Raw genomic sequence first — 20222 nt, forward strand, 5'->3', positions numbered from 1 at the left:
TCAGTGCATCCGTAAAAATCATGCGGACATCTGAATGGAGCTTTACAGGGGGGTAATCAATGACAGGGGGGTGATCAGGGAGTCTATATGGGGTGATAACCACAGTCATTGATCACGCCCCTGTAAGGCTTCATTCAGACGTCCGGATGCGTTTTGCGGATCCGATCCATCTATCAGTGGATCCGTAAAAATCATGCGGACGTCTGAATGGAGCTTTACAAGGGGTTGATCAATGACAGGGGGGTAATTAATGACAGGGGGGTGATCAGGGAGTCTATATGGGGTGATCAGGGGCTAATAAGGGGTTAATAAGTGACGGGGGGGGGGTGTAGTGTAGTGTAGTGGTGCTTGGTGCTACTTTACTGAGCTACCTGTGTCCTCTGGTGGTCGATCCAAACAAAGGGGACCACCAGAGGACCAGGTAGCAGGTATATTAGACGCTGTTATCAAAACAGCGTCTAATATACCTGTTAGGGGTTAAAAAAAACACATCTCCAGCCTGCCAGCGAACGATCGCCGCTGGCAGGCTGGAGATCAACTCTCTTACCTTCCGTTCCTGTGAGCGCGCGCGCCTGTGTGCGCGCGTTCACAGGAAGTCTCACGTCTCGCGAGATGACGCATATATGCGTGACTGTGCGCAGCGCTGCCACCTCCGGAACGCGATCCTGCGTTAGGCGGTCCGGAGGTGGTTAACCCAGAAAGAACCACAAATGACACACAGGAACGGAACTTCAGCGAGTAGCGCCGAACGAGCAAGGACGGAAGGTCAGAGTCAGAGGTAACGACTGTGACAGTTTTACTGTTTTAAACGCAAGCTACTGTGACAACAGATATGACTGGTGGGCACTAGCAGTAGTAGGCACAGTACACGCTGTGGGCCTGACAAACACGCTGGCAGGCAACTGCAATTATATTACAGTGAAAAGTTGTTTTACTGTTTTAAATGCAAGCTACTATGACACCAGATATGAGTAGTGGGCACTGGCGGTAGTGGGCACAGGACACGCTGTGGGCCTGACACACACGCTGGCAGGCAAATGCAATTATATTACAGTGAAAAAATTGTTTTACTGTTTTAAATGCAAGCTACTGTGACACCAGATATAAGTAGTGGGCACAATACACGCTGTGGGCCTGAAACACTTGCTGGCAGGCAACTGCAATTATATTACAGAGAAAAAATAGTTTTACTGTTTTAAATGCATGCTACTGTGACACCAGATATGAGTGGTGGGCATTGGCAGTAGTGGGCACAGTGCACGCTGTGGGCCTGACACACACGCTGGCAGGCAACTGCAATTATATTACAGTGAAAAAATAGTTTTACTGTTTTAAATTTAAGCTACTGTGACACCAGATATAAGTAGTGGGCACAGTACACGCTGTGGCCCTGACACACACGCTGACAGGCAACTGCAATTATTTTACAGTGAATTTTTTTTTCTACTGTTTTAAATGCAAGCTACTGTGACACCAGATATGAGTGGTGGGCACTGGCAGTAGTGGGGACAGTACACGCTGTGGGCCTGACACACACGCTGGCAGGCAACTGCAATTATATTACAGTGAAAAAATTGTTTTACTGTTTTAAATGCAAGCTACTGTGACACCAGATATGAGTGGTGGGCACTGGCAGTAGTGGACACAGTACAAGCTGTGGGCCTGACACACACGCTGGCAGGCAACTGCAATTATATTACAGTGAAAAAATTGTTTTACTGTTTTAAATGCAAGCTACTGTGACACCAGATATGAGTAGTGGGCACAGTACACGCTGTGGGCCTGACACACACGCTGGCAGGCAACTGCAATTATATTACAGTGAAAAAATTGTTTTACTGTTTTAAATGCAAGCTACTGTGACACCAGATATGACTGGTGGGCACTGGCAGTAGTGGTCACAGTACACGCTGTGAGCCTGACACACACGCTGGTAGGCAACTGCAATTATATTACAGTGAAATTTTTTTTTACTGTTTTAAATGCAAGCTACTGTGACACCAGATATGAGTGGTGGGCACTGGCAGTAGTGGGGACAGTACACGCTGTGGGCCTGACACACACTCTGGCAGGCAACTGCAATTATATTACAGTAATTTTTTTTTTTTACTGTTTTAAATGCAAGCTACTGTGACACCAGATATGAGAAGTAGGCACAGTACACGCTGTGGGCCTCACACACACGCTGGCAGGCAACTGCAATTATATTACAGTGAAACAATTGTTTTACTGTTTTAAATGCAAGCTACTGTGACACCAGATATGAATGGTGGGCACTGGCAATAGTGGACACAGTACACGCTGTGGGCCTGAAACACACGCTGGCAGGCAACTGCAATTATATTACAGTGAAAAAATTGTTTTACTGTTTTAAATGCAAGCTACTGTGACACCAGATATGAGTAGTGGGCACAGTACATGCTGTGGGCCTGACACACACGCTGGCAGGCAACTGCAATTATATTACAGTGAAAAAATTGTTTTACTGTTTTAAATGCAAGCTACTGTGACACCAGATATGAGTGGTGGGCAATGGCAGTAGTGGGGATAGTACACGCTGTGGGCCTGACACACCCGCTGGCAGGCAACTGCAATTATATTACAGTAATTTTTTTTTTTACTGTTTTAAATGCAAGCTACTGTGACACCAGATATAAGTGGTGGGCACTGGCAGTAGTGGGCACAGTACACGCTGTGGGCCTGACACACACGCTGGCAGGCAACTGCAATTATATTACAGCAAACATTTTTTTTACTGTTTTAAATGCAAGCTACTGTGACACCAGATATAAGTGGTGGGCACTGGCAGTAGTGGGCACAGTACACACTGTGTGCCTGACACACATGCTGGTAGGCAACTGCAATTATATTACAGTGAATTTTTTTTTTTACTGTTTTAAATGCAAGCTACTGTGACACCAGATATGAGTGGTGGGTACTGGCAGTAGTAGGGATAGTACACGCTGTGGGCCTGACACACCCGCTGGCAAGCAACTGCAATTATATTACAGTACATTTTTTTTTTACTGTTTTAAATGCAAGCTACTGTGACACCAGATATAAGTGGTGGGCACTGGCAGTAGTGGGCACAGTACACGCTGTGGGCCTGACACACACGCTGGCAGGCAACTGCAATAATATTACAGCAAACATTTTTTTTACTGTTTTAAATGCAAGCTACTGTGACACCAGATATAAGTGGTGGGCACTGGCAGTAGTGGGCACAGTACACGCTGTAGGCCTGACACACATGCTGGCAGGCAACTGCAATTATATTACTGTGATTTTTTTTTTTACTGTTTTAAATGCAAGCTACTGTGACACCAGATATGAGTGGTGGGCACTGGCAGTAGTGGGCACAGTACACGCTGTGGGCCTGACACACATGCTGGCAGGCAACTGCAATTATATTACAGTGAAAAAATTGTTTTACTGTTTTAAATGCAAGTTACTGTGACACCAGATGTGAGTAGTGGGCACAGTACACGTTGTGGGCCTGACACACGCGCTGGCAGGCAACTGCAATTATATTACTGTGAAAAAATTGTTTTACTGTTTTAAATGCAAGCTACTGTGACACCAGATATGAGTTGTGGGCACTGGCAGTAGTGGGCACAGTACACGCTGTGGGCCTGACACACACGCTGGCAGGCAACTGCAATTATATTACAGTAAAAAAATTGTTTTACTGTTTTAAATGCAAGCTACTGTGACACCAGATATGAGTAGTGCGCACAGTACACGCTGTGGGCCTGACACACACGCTGGCAGGCAACTGCAATTATATTACAGTGAAAAAATTGTTTTACTGTTTTAAATGCAAGCTACTAAGACACCAGATATGAGTGGTGGGAACTGGCAGTAGTGGTCACAGTACACGCTGTGGGCCTGACACACACGCTGGTAGGCAACTGCAATTATATTACAGTGAAAAAATTGTTTTACTGTTATAAATGCAAGCTACTGTGACACCAGATATAAGTTGTGGGCACTGGCAGTAGTGGGCACAGTACACGCTGTGGGCCTGACACACACGCTGGCAGGCAACTGCAATTATATTACAGTGATTTTTTTTTTTACTGTTTTAAATGCAAGCTACTGTGACACCAGATATGAGTGGTGGGCACTGGCAGTAGTGGTCACAGTACACGCTGTGGGCCTGACACACACGCTGGTAGGCAACTGCAATTATATTACAGTGAAAAAATTGTTTTACTGTTATAAATGCAAGCTACTGTGACACCAGATATAAGTTGTGGGCACTGGCAGTAGTGGGCACAGTACACGCTGTGGGCCTGACACACACGCTGGCAGGCAACTGCAATTATATTACAGTGAAAAAATTGTTTTACTGTTTTAAATGCAAGCTGCTGTGACACCAGATATGAGTGGTGGGCACTGGCAGTAGTGATCACAGTACACGCTGTGGGCCTGACACACACGCTGGTAGGCAACTGCAATTATATTACAGTGAAAAAATTGTTTTACTGTTATAAATGCAAGCTACTGTGACACCAGATATAAGTTGTGGGCACTGGCAGTAGTGGGCACAGTACACGCTGTGGGCCTGACACACACGCTGGCAGGCAACTGCAATTATATTACAGTGATTTTTTTTTTTACTGTTTTAAATGCAAGCTACTGTGACACCAGATATGAGTGGTGGGCACTGGCAGTAGTGGGCACAGTACACGCTGTGGGCCTGACACACATGCTGGCAGGCAACTGCAATTATATTACAGTGAAAAAATAGTTTTACTGTTTTAAATGCAAGTTACTGTGACACCAGATGTGAGTAGTGGGCACAGTACACGCTGTGGGCCTGACACACACGCTGGCAGGCAACTGCAATTATATTACTGTGAAAAAATTGTTTTACTGTTTTAAATGCAAGCTACTGTGACACCAGATATGAGTGGTGGGCACTGGCAGTAGTGGGCACAGTACACGCTGTGGGCCTGACACACACGCTGGCAGGCAACTGCAATCATATTACAGTGAAAAAATTGTTTTACTGTTTTAAATGCAAGCTACTGTGACACCAAATATGAGTGGTGGGCACTGGCAGTAATGGGCACAGTACACGCTGTGGGCCTGACACACTCTTGCAGGCAACTGCAATTATATTACAGAGAAAAAATAGTTTTAATGTTTTAAATGCAAGCTACTGTGACACCAGATATGAGTGGTGGGCATTAGCAATAGTGGGCACAGTACACGCTGTGGGCCTGACACACACGCTGGTAGGCATCTGCAATTATATTACAGTGAAAAAATAGTTTTGCTGTTTTAAATGCAAGCTTCTGTGACACCAGATATAAGTGGTGTGCACTTTCAGTAGTGGGCACATTACACGCTGTGGGCCTGACACACGCTGGCATGCAACTGCAATTATATTACAGTGAAAAAATTGTTTTACTGTTTTAAATGCAAGCTACTGTGACACTAGATATGAATAGTGGGCACAGTACACGCTGTGGGCCTGACACACACGCTGGCAGGCAACTGCAATTATATTACAGTGAAAAAATTGTTTTACTGTTTTAAATGCAAGCTACTGTGACACCAGATATGAGTGGTGGGCACTGGCAGTAGTGGAAACAGTACACGCTGTGGGCCTGACACACACGCTGGCAGGCAACTGCAATTATATTACAGTGATTTTTTTTGTTTACTGTTTTAAATGCAAGCTACTGTGACACCAGATATGAGTAGTGGGCACAGTACACGCTGTGGGCCTGACACACACGCTGGCAGGCAACTGCAATTATATTAAAGTGAAAAAATTGTTTTACTGTTTTAAATGCATGCTACTGTGACACCAGAATGAGTGGTGGGCACTGGCAGTAGTGGGCACAGTACACGCTGTGGGCCTGACACACACGCTGGCAGGCAACTGCAATTATATTACAGTGAAAAAATTGTTTTACTGTTTTAAATGCATGCTACTGTGACACCAGAATGAGTGGTGGGCACTGGCAGTAGTGGGCACAGTACACGCTTTGGGACTGACACACACGCTGGCAGGCAACTGCAATTATATTACAGAGAAAAAAAAAGCAGACTGATGTACTAGCCCTAAAAAGGGCTTTTTGAGGTGCTGTGAGGACGCTGTCCTTACAGCAGATCAGATCAGTCTTTGAGGACTGGAGTGGACACAGAACACTGGCCTAACTAACGATTTCCCTATTAAATCAGCAGCAGTATGAACTTTTTTTCATAGCATTTGTACAATTTTATATCGCAACTACTTGTGGACTTCTTGTGGACTACTTGTGGTTTTGCCTATTGTGGCATCCCTAGTTGTGTGTGTTTTATACTGTACATGTTTTTAAAGTTTTTAATTGTCTGCTGGTTTGGAGATAGTAGTATATAATGAAGCATATTATATTGTTGTTTATTGAGGAGCACCTTCTTTCTAAACCTCCACCCCTGCTCTTTTTTTATTTAGATTTAAAAGGAGGAGTAACAGAAGAGCAGAACCACACAAAGGTTTTAAAATGTATGATCTAAAATTATTATAATTAGAGATTAGCAAATTTTTAAAAAAATTATATTCATTGGTTCACTGAATTATTTTGAAAAAACTCAGTATGATCTGAATAAATTTGCGCCGAATTACGTTAAAAAAAGGCTTTATCCTGGCTGCAGAGAGCTTTTATAATGGTGTAGAACACTGTGCCTTTCAGTAACACGCATAGGGAGTCTGCTTTGGTAGTGAAATAATACTGTGAGTCCATATGACATGCAGATGACATGTGTCGCACTTAGAATCACTGCACACTTCAATTATTTGGGCAGTCACGGGGCCAAAACTGACCAAATAAATCAAGTATGACCTCAGCCTTACAGGTCGATATTAGCGCCAAAAAGAAGCACACTACTATTACACCGTCATCAGCTGATTCCATGAAGATGTCTACAGAACCTGTTCTATTAAACACTTATACAAGTAGAGCCCCCCAACAGAGTGGAGAGGGTGTCAGCACTAAGTATGTTTTGACGTCACTGATTATTTTGCCCTTCCTCTGATCCGTCAGAACAATAACCCACAAAAAACGGATCCTGTCTGTGAAGCATCTGCCTTCACTCAATCAGCATTTGGTCAGTAATCCATCAGTATTGCTAAAGCGAAAAAAAAACAGGAGTCGATCCAAAACAGAGATGACAAGTGAACGGAATATTTGCATGTCCTCTGTGTTTTGTACTCACTCCTGCTTTTGGCTACAAAATCATAAGCCAATTATGATGGGACCATACAGGCCTTACAGCTGCTACACAGACAAGATCTGTAGTGCGTCTCATTTTATCTTCTTTCTAACAGATCAGAAGAAGGGTCAAAGAAATTATTATGTCAGCCAAGCCAAAAAGGCTAAATAGTGGCCCAGTCATGAAGTAGGGAGGGTGGGAACAACATGAGAAGTCCACAGATTGGCCCTATGACATATTGGTGAGGTGGAAGCAGCATGAGGAGACCACAAAGTGGTCCAACGACAGAGTCTGTAGGTGGCACCAGTATTAGGAGGCTACAGAGTGGCACAATGACACAGTCTGGAGGTGACGGCAGCATCAGGAGACCATAGAGTGGTTATGCGACATAGTATGGAGGATGCGGCAGCAGCATGAGTAGACCACAGAGTGGCCCAATGACAGAGTTTGATGGTGGCAGCAGCATGAGGAGGCCACAGAGTGGCACGGTGACATAGTGTGGAGGTGGTTGGCAATACCAGAACCCGATGAAGATGGCGGGTGGCAGCATCAGAATAGTAGCTGAGGCAGGTAGCCAGAAGAAAGCGGTCTCTTTTGTCAAAGGGATGGTGTGGCACCATGGATGATCTAGTCTGATGCATCAGACATTGGTGGGTGGAAATCCTGGCTGATGCATGCCTGATTCATCTTGACAAAGGTCAGTCTCTTCACAATTTGGGTGGACAGGCGAGTTCTTCTTGGGGTAACTATGGCCCCACCGCACTAAAGACACGCTCTGATGCCACACTACTGCCCGGGCAGGACAGCTTTTCCAGGGCAAATTCTGCTAGTTGCGGCCACAAATCCAGTTTGGCTGCCCAGTAGTCCAGCGGATCTTCATGGTGGGGTGGCAGGGTGCTGTCCAAGTATGCCATTACCTGCTAGTTCAGGCCCTGCTCTATGTCTAGCTGCTGGTGAGTATTTTTTTCACTATGCGGGTGAAGAAGCTGCTCATCAGCAACTCTAGACTCAGGCTGCTACTGATGGAGCTGGTACTGCTCCTACCACCCCACCCCTTCCCTCCCCAGCAGCCATGGCAGTGGAACGTGAGCACAGAGGGCCCCCCGGTCAGAACTACGAGAGGATGGACGATGGCTCAGATATGCAGTGGCCTACTGACTACAAAGTATGTCTCTATAGTAGTTCAGTTTGTCCTCCCTCTCAGCGGGTGTAAAAATAGGCCCCCATTTTGGACCAGTAGTGAGGTTCCAACAAGGTGGAGAGCCAGAAGTCATCCCTCTCCACAGTTATTTCTTGTAAAGCCTTTTGTGATGTGTATTAGCGCAAAAAGAAAAAATACATTTGCGGCTCTGCTGTGCACTTATCTGTAGTAAAGGCTTTAGTGGGGTGTTTTAGCGCAAAAAGAAAATATATATTTGCCGCTCAGGAGTGTAGTTATTTTTTGTAAAGCCTTTTGTGATGTGTATTCGCGCAAAAAAAAAAAACAGCATTTATTGCCCTGTGATACACTTAGTTGTAGTAGAGGCTTTGGTGGGGTGTTTTAGTGCAAAAAGAAAAAAATACATTTGCTGTTCTGCAGTGCAGTTATTTCTTGTAAAGCCTTTTGTGACGTGTATAAGCGAAAAAAGAAAAAATACATTTACCGCTCTGTGATGCAGTAATCTGAAGTAAAGGCTTTTATGTGGTGTTTTAGCGGAAAAAGAAGAAATATATATGCCGCTCATCTATGTAGTTATTTCTTGCTAAGCCTTTTGTGATGTGTATTAGCACAAAAAGAAAAAATAAATTTTCCTGCTCTGTGGTGCAGTTATTTCTTGTTAAACCTTTTGTGACGTGTATTAGCACAAATAGAAAAAATACATTTACCGCTCTGCGGTACACTCATCTGTAGTAAAGGCTATGGTGGGGTGTTTTAGCGCAAAAAGAAAAAATACATTTGCTGTTCTGCAGTGCAGTTATTTCTTGTAAAGCCTTTTGTGGCGTGTATTAGCACAAAAAGAAAAAAATATATTTACTGCCCTACGGCGCAATTAAATGTAGTAAAGGCTTTGGTGGGGTGTTTTAGCGCAAAAAGAAAGAAAAAATTCTGTTCTGCAGTGCAGTTATTTCTTGTAAAGCCTTTTGTGACATGTATTAGCGCAAAGAGAAAAAATACATTTACTGCTCTACGATGCAGTAATCTGTAGTAAAGGCTTTTGCGTGGTGTTTTAGGGGAAAAAGAAAAAATATATTTGCTGCTCATCTGTGTAGTTATTTCTTGTTAAGCCTTTTGTGTATTAGCACAAGAAGAAAAAATACATTTACCGCGCTGTGGTGCACTTATCTGTAGTAAAGGCTTTGCTGTGGTGTTTAAGTTTGGAAGTGTGGAGGTGGCGACAGCAGAAGCATCAGGAGGAGGCCACAGAGTGGCCCAATGACAGAGAGTGGAGGTGGCAGCAGCATGAGCAGGACACAGAGACTGGCCCAATGACAGAGTGCGGCGGTGGCAGCAGCATGGGGAGGCCACAGAGTGGAACAATGACAGAGTCTGAAGGTGGCGGCAGCATCAGGGCACCACAGAGTAGCCCAATGACAGAGTCTGAAAGTGGCGGCAGCATCAGGAGGCCACAGAGTGGCACAATGAAATAGTCTGGAGGTGGCGACAGCATGAGGAGACCACAGAGTGGCACAATGAAAGAGTGTGGAGGTGGCAGCAACATAAGGAGGCCACAGAGTGGAACAATGACAGAGTCTGAAGGTGGCGGGAGCATCAGGACACCACAGAGTGGCCAATGGCAGAGTCTGAAAGTGGCAGCAGCATCAGGAGGCCACAGAGTGGCACAATGAAATAGTGTGGAGGTTGCGACAGCATGAGGAGACCACAGACTGGCCCAATGACAGAGTCTGAAGGTGGCGGCAGCATCAGGAGACCACCGAGTGGCACAATGAAAGAGTGTGGAGGTGGCAGCAGCATGAGGAGCCAACAGAGTGGCAAAATGACAGAGTTTGAAGATGGTGGCAGCATCAGGAAGCCACAGAGTGGCACAACAACAGTCTGGAGGTGTCGGCACATCAGGAGGCCACAGAGTGGCACTACGACAGAGTCTGAAAGTGGCGACAGCATTAGGAGACCACAGAGTGGCACAATGAAATAGTCTGGAGGTGGCGACAGCATGAGGAGACCACAGACTGGCACAATGAAAGAGTGTGGAGTTGGCAGCAACATAAGGAGGCCACAGAGTGGAACAATGACAGAGTCTGGAGGTGGTGGCACATCAGGAGGCCACAGAGTGGCACTACGACAGAGTCTGGAGGTGGCGACAGCATGAGGAGACCACAGACTGGCCCAATGACTGATTGTGGAGGTGGAGGCAGCATGAGGAGGCCACAGAGTGGCACAATGACAGAGTTTGAAGATGGTGGCAGCATCAGGAAGCCACAGAGTGGCACAAAAACAGACTTTGAAGGTGGCGGCACATCAGGAGGCCACAGAGTGGCACACAAACAGAGTCTGGAGGTGGTGGCACATCAGGAGGCCACAGAGTGGCCCAATGACAGAGTCTGAAGGTGGCAGCAGCATCAGGAGACCACAGAGTGGCACAATGAAAGAGTGTGGAGGTGGCAGCAACATAAGGAGGCCACAGAGTGAAACAATGACAGAGTCTGTAGGTGGCGGCACATCAGGAGGTCACAGAGTGGCACTACGACAGAGTCTGGAGGTGGCGTTAGCATGAGGAGGCCACAGAGTGGCACAATGACAGAGTCTAAAGGTGGAGGCAGCATGACAAGACCACAGAGTGGCCCAATAACAGAGTGTGGAAGTGGCAGCAGCATGAAGAGGCCACAGAGTGGCACAATAACAGAGTCTGGAGGTGGTGGCAGCATCAGGAGGCCATAGAGTGGCACAATAACATGGTCTGGAGATGGCGGCAGCATCAGGAGGCGATAGAGTGGACCAATGACAGAGATTGAAGGGGGTGGCGGCATGAGGAGACCACAGAGTGGCACAATGACAGAGTCTGAAGGTGGCAGCAGCATCAGAAGGCCACAGAGTGGCACAGTGATGGAGTCTGGAGGTGGCGGCAGCATCAGGAGGCCACAGAGTGGCACACTAACAGAGTCTGAAGGTGGCAGCAGCATCATATGGCCACAGAGTAGCCCAATGACAGAGTCTAAAGGTGGCGGCAGAACGAGGAGACCACAGAGTGACCCAATGACAGAGTCTGAAGGTGGTGGTAGCATCAGGAGGCCACAGAGTGGCCCAGTTACAGAGTGTAGTGGTGGCAGCAGCAAGAGGAGGCCCACAGAGTGGCACGGTAATATTGTGTGGAGGTGGGTGGCAATACCAGTACCCGATAAAGATGGTGAGTGAAATAAAGAGCACTTGGCATCAGATGTGTGGCATCAGGCGAGTGGCAGCATCAGAATAGTAGCTGAGGCAGGAAACCAGAAGAAATCGGTCTCTTTTGTCAAAGTGTTGGTGTGGCACCATGGATGATCTAGTCTGATGCACCAGGCATTGGTGGGTGGCAATCCTGGCTGATCCACGCCTGATTCAACTTGACAAAGGTGAGTCTCTTCACATTTTGGGTGGACAGGCGAGTTCTTCTTGGGTTAACTATGGCCCCCGCCGCACTATACACCCGCTCTGATGCCACACTACTGGTCAGGCAGGACAGCTTTTCCAGGGAAAACTCTGCTAGTTGCGGCCACAAATCCAGTTTGGCTGCCAGTAGTCCACCGGATCTTCAATGTGGGGTGGCAGGATGCTGTCCACCTGCTAGTTCAGGTTCTGCTCTTTGTCTAGCTCCTGGTGAGTAGTTTCTTCACTATGCGGGTGAAAGAAGCTGCTCATCAGCGACTCTAGACTTAGGCTGCTGCTGATGGAGCTGGTACTGCTCCTGCCGCCACACCCCTTCCCAGCAGCCATGTCAGTGAAACGTGAGCGCAGAGGGACCCACGTTCAGACCTACGAGAGGATGGATGATGGCGCACATAGGCAGCGGCCAACTGACTACAAAGGATGTCTCTATAGTAGTTTAGTTTGTCCTCCCTCCCAGCAGGTGTAAAAAAGCCCCAATTTTGGACCGGTAGTAGAATTTATCCATTTGCCGAATGGTGGCAAGTTGACTGTCACTACCCAAGCAACTGAGCACGCAGCTGACCATTTGCGCAAGTGATTCTGAGGGACTCCCTGCCTCTATCTCCACTGCATACTGCCGCAGTGTGCCTGGGTCATCTGCCTCATCTTCCTCATCTCCCTCTTGCTCCTCCGGCTGGTCCTGCTCCTCCTCTCCTGTCACCTGTGTCGAAAAACAACCCATTTCGCTACACATTGCTTATGCTCCAATGTCCTCCTCCTCCTCCTCCAGTTCAGCCCCCACAGGACTCATGTGGCCATGAGATCTAGGCTCCACATCTCTAGTCCCCTGACCAGCCATATTTATCAGCATCTGTTCCAGGACATGAAGCAGTGGAATGACGTTGTTCATCCTGTAGTCCTGGCGACTGATGAATTACATGGCATCATCAAAGTGCCTGAGCAACTGGCAGGTGTCACACATGAGCTGCCACTGGCTGACATTGAAGTTACACAGGGGAGTACTCCTGTCTGCTTGGATCATCAGGAAATCGTTGATGGCCTCTCTCTGTTCGTACAGTCGGTCCAACATATAGAGGGTCAAATTCCAATGATTGGAAACGTCGCATATAGTGATGAGCAGGAGGTGCCATATTCGATTTCGACGAAATTCGCGAATTTTCGCTAGAATATTCGTTTCATAGTCGTCGAAATCGAATATTCTTCATTTTTCTAGTTATCGCGATTAATATGCGATTTAAATAATCAAGTATTGCGATTGTAACTTAAGGCTACTTTCCTATTGGTTTAATATCTAGAATTAGCGAAGATGACGAATATGACAAATGTATTCGTCATATTCCTCAAAACGAAGATAACCAAGTATTCTCCATCTTTGTTTTAGCTACCTATTCGTCAACTTCGCTAGTTCTAGCAATCAAATAGGAAAGTTGACTATAGAGATAGCTAAGTTTAATTCGGTATGCGATTAGATTACTTTGCTTTTTTTTATAAATAGAATAATTATAATAATTATCAAGTATTATAATTATTCTATTTATTAAAAAAAAAAAGCTAAGTAATATAATCGCATAGCGAATTAAACACAGCTGTCTCTTATAGTCAACCTTCCTATTTGATTGCTAGAATTAGCGAAGTTGACGAATATGGAGCTAAAACGAAGATGGAGAATACTTCGTTATCTTCGTTTTGAGGAATATGACGAATACATTCGTCATCTTCGCTAATTCTACCAAGCCAACCATAGTAAACCAGGTCTAAGTTGAAATCGCAATGCGATTAATTCAAGTTATATTAATCGAATTGCGATTTCAACTTAGAGCTGTGTTTCTAATGGGTCTGCTTGCTAGAATTAATGAAGTTAACGAATATGGAATATAGCAGTGCTAAGTTGAAATCGCAATTCGATTAGTTCAAGTTATAATAATCGAATTGCGATTTCAACTTAGCACTGCTGCTATATTCCATATTCGTTAATTCTAGCCTAATATGTAATATAGCAGTGCTAAGTTGTAATCGCAATGCAAATAATATAACTTGAATTAATCGCATTGCGATTTCAACTTAAACCTGGTTTACTATGATTGGCTTGGTAGAATTAGCGAAGATGACGAATGTATTCGTCATATTCCTCAAAACGAAGATAACAAAGTATTCTCCATCTTCGTTTTAGCTCCATATTCGTCAACTTCGCTAATTCTAGCAATCAAATAGGAAGGTTGACTATAAGAGACAGCTGTGTTTAATTCGCTATGCGATTATATTACTTAGCTTTTTTTTTTTATAAATAGAATCATTATAATAATCAAGTATTATAACTATTCAATTTTTTTTTAAAAAGCAGAGTAATATAATCGCATAGCGAATTAAACTTAGCTGTCTCTATAGTCAACTTTCCTATTTGATTGCTAGAATTAGCGAAGTTGACGAATAGGTAGCTAAAACGAAGATGGAAAATACTTCGTTATCTTCGTTTTGAGGAATATGATGAATACATTCGTCATATTCGCTAATTCTACCAAGCCAACCATAGTAAACCAGGTCCAAGTTGAAATCGCAATGCGATTAATTCAAGTTATATTAATCGCATTGCTATATTCCATATTAGGCTAGAATTAATGAATATGGAATATAGCAGTGCTAAGTTGAAATCGCAATTCGATTATTATAACTTGAATTAATCGAATTGCGATTTCAATGTAATTCTCAAATCCGACAGTACATTCTAGTATGGAGATGTTCCCATGGTGATGGGGACGCTCCATGAGCACGGAAGTCGTCAGAAGCGGCAACGGGCACTGACTGGAGCAGCCAGGAAGCCAGGAATCCTAAGGACAGGTAAGAACAACTTTTGGGAAGTGGGAAATATAACAATAATAAAAAAAAATAAGAATATTTCGAAATATCGAATTTATAGCACTATATTCTAAATATTCTCGAATTAGCGAAGTGCCGATATTCGCTAAAAAAATTTGATATTTGAATATTCGCGCTCAACACTAGTCGCATATCAGCCTATGTTGGGGATGCCATTCTGCTGCTGCAGTTTAAGGAGGGTGTGCTTCGCAGTGTACGAGTGGCTGAAATGCATGCAAAGTTTTCTGGCCATTTTTATGATGTCTTGCAAATGGGTGGAAGACTTCAGGAAATGCTTGACAACCAGATTGAACACGTGTGCCATGCAGGGCGCATTGCTCAGCCCTCCTTGACGCACCACCGACACAATGTTCTTCCCGTTGTCAGTGACCATGGTTCCGATTTTGAGTTGTCCGGGAGAAAGTCAGGATTAAATTTCTTGCTGAAGGACACAGAGCAGTTGCTCCCCTGTGTGACTACGTTCGCCAAAGCAAATGAGGTCAAGAACAGTGTGACAGCGCCATGCCCTGCACATGTGGTATGCTGGAGGGGCACTGTGAGTTGTCCCTGCAGTGGAGGCTGAGGACACGGTGGAGGATAAGGAGGCAGAAGCGTACATTGTCGCTGGACCAACGGCGTGGCAACGTGGATGCGGAAGTGGTGTCACCTGGCCAAGTTGCTGGTGTGGCTGAGCAGGAATCATATTCACACAGTGGGCTGTAAAGGACATGTACCGTCCCTGACCATACCGTAGTTACAGCTCCACACGTCGGCGCTGCCGTGCACTTTGCCAGACACCAACATACTCAAGGACTGGCCCACCTTCTGTTCTACATATTTGTGCATGGTTGGTACTGCCTTTTTGCCAAAGAAATGACGGCTTAGGACTCTCCACCTCGGCTTGGCACAAGCCATCAGTTCTCTGAAAGTTGCAGAGTTCACCACTTGGAAAGAGAGGGACTGCAGCATCAACAACTTGGCCAGGAGACCATTCAGCTTCTGCGCCTTTGGATGAGTGCATGCATACTGTTGTCTCTTGGCAATCTCTTCAGTGATTGATTGCTGATGGAATGAGTGACGAGGAGTAGGAGGAGGAGGAGCATCGGGACCAGCAGATGATGGGAACGACAGACAGCTCCCTTCGGCTGAGGTGGTGGAGCCTTGACTGCCTGAAACCAGGTGTGTGCCACTGGTTGATGCAGCAAGCTGGACCACCACATCGGAGCCACAGATCTCCTAGGGCACTACATGGCAACGCTGCATATATTGATGCAGGGCTGTAGTGCCAAAATTGGCACCCTGGCCACACCTCACCTTCAGCCCACAGATTCTACATATGGCCACGTTCACCTCCTCTGGCGGCTTAAGAAAGAACTGCCACACCGCCGAGTAGGTGATTTTACCACCAACACTACGCACTGATTGAATGCTACCGCGGCTGCCTCCTTGGACCCCTGCACCGCTACTTCCCTGGCAGGTAGGCTCACGCGAAGCGGGTGGTCTACCCCTGGCACCTTTTGCTCCCGACCTCCCACTACTGCCACCCGGCTGACTCCCGTTCACCTCCTCTGCCGGCTTAAGAAAGAACTGCCACGCCGCCAAGTAGGTAATTTTACCAACAACACTACGCACTGACTGAATGCTACCGCCGCTGCCTCCTTGAACCCCTGCACCGCTACTTCCCTGGCAGGTAGGCTCACGCGAAGCGGGTGGTCTATCCCTGGCATGTTTTGCTCCCGACCTCCCACTACTGCCACCCGTCTGACTCCCGCCCATGCTAGCGACTTGCTGGCTCCGCTGCTGGCTCACGGGTAAGCTGCCACCCTCTTCTCCCGATGATGATGAATCCCCTTTGTCACCCGACTCCCAAGTGCGATCAGCTATATCATCATCATTGAGTACTGTATTCTGCACGTCAGTGATGTCCTCCTCAATGGTCACTGGGTCAGGAGCCTGACCGCTCGTAATACCAGCTCTCGTGCCAGTCTCCTCATCACTAGTTGCCTGCCAGCGGAGGAAGCGGCGGATATCTCCATCAGATCTTGGCTGAGCAGTAGCTGCTGACTGTCCTCTAGTACCTTGTCCTCGCTGTATAGTGGAGCTGAGTCCACAGCATATAATACTTCTGTGGCTCTGGGAACAGAAAAGGACAGAGGCAGGTTGAGGACAGGTGAGGGCTCAGGGCCTGCTCCAGGGCCATGCTAACTAAGGCTTGTGTCTGACGAACCCACTGACTCTTGGCTGGGGGTGTATGATGTCACTTGCGACAAAGTCGAAGATCAAGTCAACCACTCAAGAACCGCTGGGTTTCTGGTCACGACACGATCGCTAGCTGAGACTGGGAGCTCAGGCCTCTCGAAGTGACCCCTGCTGCCACAACCCCTTACTCTGTCTGCACCAGAAACATTTAGGCCTCTGCCACTCCCCTGTGCAGGGCCTGGCACTTCTCTGCCTGACATATTGTTAGGTCAAATAAATAAAAAGGAAATTAAACACCCCATAAAATCCTTTACTACATATAACTACACCGCTGATTGGCAAATATTTAATTTTTTTCCGCTAAAAGACCCAACCAAAGCCTTTACTACAGAAAAGTGCACCGCAGAGCAGTAAATGCATTTTTTCTTTTTGCGCTAATACACGTCACAAAAGGCTTTACAATAAATAACTACACCGCTGAGCAGCAAATATATTTTTTCTTTTTGTGCTAATACACGTTATAAAAACGGCTTTACAAGAAATAACTACACCACTGATCGCCAAATATATTTTTTCTTTTTCCGCTAAAACACCCCACCAAAGCCTTTACTACATAGAAGTGCACCACAGAGCGGTAAATGTATTTTTTCATTTTGCGCTAATACATGTCACAAAAGGATTTACAAAAAAAAACTACACTGCTAAGCAGCAAATATATTTTTTCTTTTTCCGCTACAACACCACACAAAAGCCTTTACTACAGATTACTTCACTGCAGAGCGGTAAATGTATTTTTTCTTTGTACGCTAATACACGTCACAAAAGGCTTTACAAGAAATAACTACAGTGCTGAGTGGGAATTATATTTTTTTCTTTTTGTGGCAATACACGTCACAAAAGGCTTTACAAGAAATAACTGCACTGCAGAGCATGAAAGGGTATTTTTTTCTTTTTGCACTAATACACATCACAAAAGGCTTAACAAGAAATAACTACACCGCTGAGCGGCAAATATATTTTTTCTTTTTCCGCTAAAATACCACACAAAAGCCTTTACTACAGATTACTGCACCGCAGAGCAGTAAATGTATTTTTTTCTTTTTGCACTAATACGCGCCACAAAAGGCTTTACAATAAATAATTACACCGCTGAGCAGAAAATATATTTTTTTCTTTTTGTGCTAATACACGTCACAAAAGGCTTAACAAGAAATAACTGCACCGCAGAAGAGGAAAAGGTATTTTTACTTTTTGTGCTAATACATGTCACAAAAGGCTTAACAGGAAATAACTACACCACTGAGAGGCAAATATATTTTTTCTTTTTCCGCTAAAACACCCCACCAAAGCCTTTACTACAGATAAGTGCACCGCAGAGGTAAATGTATTTTTTAATTTTGCGCTAATACACGTCACAAAAGGCTGTACAAGAAATAACTGCACCGCAGAAGGGAATTTTCTTTTTCTTTTTGCGCTAAATCACCCCTCCAAAGCCATTACTACGGATAAGTGCACTGCAGAGCGGTAAATGTATTTTTTTCATTTTGTGCCATGTAGGAAGGCGCAAGGGTCCGTCATTGACAGAAGGTATGTGTCACCGAGATTCCTGGCCTCGGTGAGGTAAGAGCCGGTAATTTAAAGTGTCAGCGGCAGTTAGTGCTGACTGACACTATTTATTTAGTATGTCTGTAGAGCCGATCCGGGCCGGCTCTTACTGGGAGCAGTCAAAGTGCAGGGTTATGGTTTGGGATATAAAAACCCAGCCAGCAGTCTCAGCTGGGTGTGGATTATCCTCCATTTCACAGTGAAGCTCTGAAGATTCTGTGGTTTTGGGATCTGCATGAGGTGTGCCGTGCTAAATGGCTGAGAGCCACATTGCTGGAAAACAGGCCCCCTAAAGGCTGCTGTGGATGGCTGATGAAAAACCATTTGTGTTCTGTGGACTGTGCTCGGTGTGAACATACACCAACACTGCGATCTGTTATTTTGTTGTGCCTTCTGTGTGAATAAACACTGAACTATTTAAGTTAAAGACTTTGTGATTGCCTCTATACTGCGTCCGCTAAGTTGCCTACCAGAGCAAATCCCCACAGCTAATACACGTCACAAAAGGCTTTACAAGAAACAACTACACCACTGAGCGGCAAATATATTTTTTCTATTTGCGCTAAAACACCCCACAAAAGCCATAACTACTGATTACTGCACCGCAGAGCGGCAAATGTGTATTTTCTTTTTCTGCTAAAACACCCTACAACGCACAAGGGCAAATAAGACGTAGAAATATTTTCTTGTAATATCCCCAGTTAATGCCTGCATCAAACAGCACTTGCACCCTAATAAGAATGGTTTGCTGGAATTACAGAGCTGTATAATGGCAATTTGGATGCCCAGTCAGTGCTGCGAGGTGTAATAGGAATGTTCCTATTTCCCAGGCTGTCACCTCCCTGAATGAACCCTGTTCAGCAGAAATGCAGTTGAATGATTCCTCTCTATTCTTTCCCTACACCTTGAATAATCTTTCCCTGCACCTGTAAATCTTTTTTTTTTTTGCAGAATGACGATTTTTCTAGCACTGTTCCTAGCGCCTGCAGACACGTCTCTCCCTGCTCTAAGTGTGCTGGTGAATGGCAGAATCTAAGATGGCTGCCGTATTTATACGGCTGTGACATCACAGGGCTGGCTGGCTGCTGATTGGCTGCATGCATAGCATTATGGGTGATCCCGCCTTCCCAGAGTTCCTTTTTTCCATGTCCTCACAGGTGCAGCAGCCATTTTAGGAAAAATGTGTTTCGTTACTACAAAGCGCGAGGAAATTTGCATTCAGTGCGAATATAATTTTTCCGGAAATTTGTAGTGAGTTCCACTTCGTCAGCTTCGATTCGCTCATCTCTAATTATAATACAAGACAATCAAATACTTATTAAAACAGACATGGTGGCAGGACCTCTTTAAATAAAATTTTTTTTTAAGTATAGCCATTCTAGAACAATGGAAAAATGGAAATCAGTTTTAAAGCAGTTGTCTGAGATTTTGATATTGATGGTCTATCCTTAGGATAGATAATTAATATCAGATCAGTGGGGGTCCAACTCCCGACCCCCCCATCAGTTTTTTAAGAGAATGTGGTTTTCCAGTGAGCAATGCGGTCTCTTCCTAGACCAGTGATGTCCCTTTTATAGGTTACATGGACTATGTGAATCTCAGTCCCATTGAAGTGATTGGGCCTGAACTGCAATATCAAGCACAGCCGCTATCCACTGAATGGAGCTATATTAGTAAGCTGAGATGAGGCTGCGGTGCACACTGGAGTGCCGTAGCCTCCTCAAACAGTGCCAGGCAGTGTTAATCGCAAATTTTTATCGCGAATATTGGCACT

This window comes from Bufo bufo, chromosome 2 (assembly GCF_905171765.1).
Source record: "Bufo bufo chromosome 2, aBufBuf1.1, whole genome shotgun sequence".
Classification (NCBI taxonomy): Eukaryota; Metazoa; Chordata; class Amphibia; order Anura; family Bufonidae; genus Bufo; species Bufo bufo.